General features: G+C 45.4%; 1 long non-coding RNA gene across 1 annotated transcript in view; it reads left to right on the top strand.

Moving 5' to 3' along the window:
• Positions 1-9: 9 nt before the first annotated feature.
• The window catches only part of LOC125486713, a 9,679-nt gene continuing 8,275 nt past the window's right edge, over positions 10-1,413 (top strand). The window contains exon 1 of the long non-coding RNA XR_007265346.1: positions 10-809. This is a non-coding gene — a long non-coding RNA (uncharacterized LOC125486713). The remainder of the gene's footprint in view (positions 810-1,413) is intronic.

Genomic DNA, 1,413 nt, shown 5'->3' with positions numbered 1-1,413 from the left:
TCAGCTTTCCTGCTCCTCTGATGCTGCTTGGCCTGCTGTGTTCATCCAGCTCTACACCTTGTTATCTCAGATTCTCCAGTTCCTACTATTTCTTTATTGATACCAGTGGAAACCACAAAGTTATACAATTTATTTATTCTATAATTATCTGCCCTCTATATAGAAGTAGTCCATCTCCCTAGAGTATCACCACTGTTCATGCAGTTCTTACCGATTTATTTCACATTGAATTGACTGGTCCTGTCGTCGGGTGTGAGTGCTCACCATTAGAAGTGTTTGATTTGAATTTGGAGATGTTTGTGATGTTCTGTCTGATTTTGTGGTTGGAATGGGCTTCAGCTCCGTTTGAAATGGGATCCTTTTTATTCAATTAAATAAATTTCAAAGCTGTTCGCCTCACACAGCCGATCTTTGCTGCTGCTTTTGTGTCTTTTTGATTTTCCTTTTTATTACCTGACGTGGGCTCATCCATCGCTGAACCACCGTAAAGAGCATCTTGTTACCTTGCATTTGTCCTGCATCCCAACTCTTGTGCTGTGTTTAAACACAAACCTTCTTGCTCGGGTGAGAAAAGTGTACAACAGGACTTATAGTTAGTTTGTAATTCAAGACAATATTTATTGAAGAGTTTGTTCTAGATCTTTTGGGTTGACCTACTGCCTAATCCCGATGATGTTTTCCATCACAGCTTCTGTACCAGCCAACAGAGCTGCTGTGCCCAGTGACTGGGCACTGGGTACCTGTGGAACAATGCTTGCCCAAGCTAGAGATCAGCAAATATTCCAGGCTTTATGATGGCGAAGAACCAGGTTGGTGCCTACTGTTAAATTATGTATCACTTTAAAATCCTGTGTAAGGCTCATTCTTCCTGAACACGATGGCCCAGTGGCTAGCACTGCTGCTTCACAGCACCAGGGACCTGGGTTCGATTCTACCCTCGGGCAACTGTCTGTGTGGAGTTTGCACGTTCTCCCCGTGTCTGCGTGGGTTTCCTCCGGGTGCTCCGCTCCGGTTTCCTCCCACAGTCCAAAGATGTGCAGGCTAGGTGGATTGGCCATGCTAAATTGCCCCATAGTGTTCAGGAATGTGTAGATTAGGTGGGTTATAGGGGGATGGGTCTGGGTGGGATGCTCTGAGGGTCAGTGTGGACTTGTGGGGCTGAAGGGCCTGTTTCCACACCGTAGGGATTCTATGATCTGTGATCTTAAGACTAGCTTTGACTTGTCCCCAATTTATATCTGTCATGATTTCGTTCAACATAGGAATGAAGGGTTTGAGTTATAAAAATAAACTGGATAGTCTGGGATAACCAGGTGTAGAGCTGGATGAACACAGCAGGCCAAGCAGCATCAGAGGAGCAGGAAGGCTGACGTTTCGGGCCTAGACCCTTCTTCATTTCTGAAGGGTCTAGGC

The sequence above is a fragment of the Rhincodon typus genome, chromosome 32 (assembly GCF_021869965.1).
Source record: "Rhincodon typus isolate 14 chromosome 32, sRhiTyp1.1, whole genome shotgun sequence".
NCBI lineage: Eukaryota > Metazoa > Chordata > Chondrichthyes > Orectolobiformes > Rhincodontidae > Rhincodon > Rhincodon typus.
Note: the sequence above shows the minus strand (reverse complement) of the source record. Positions and strands in the feature narration are given on the sequence as shown.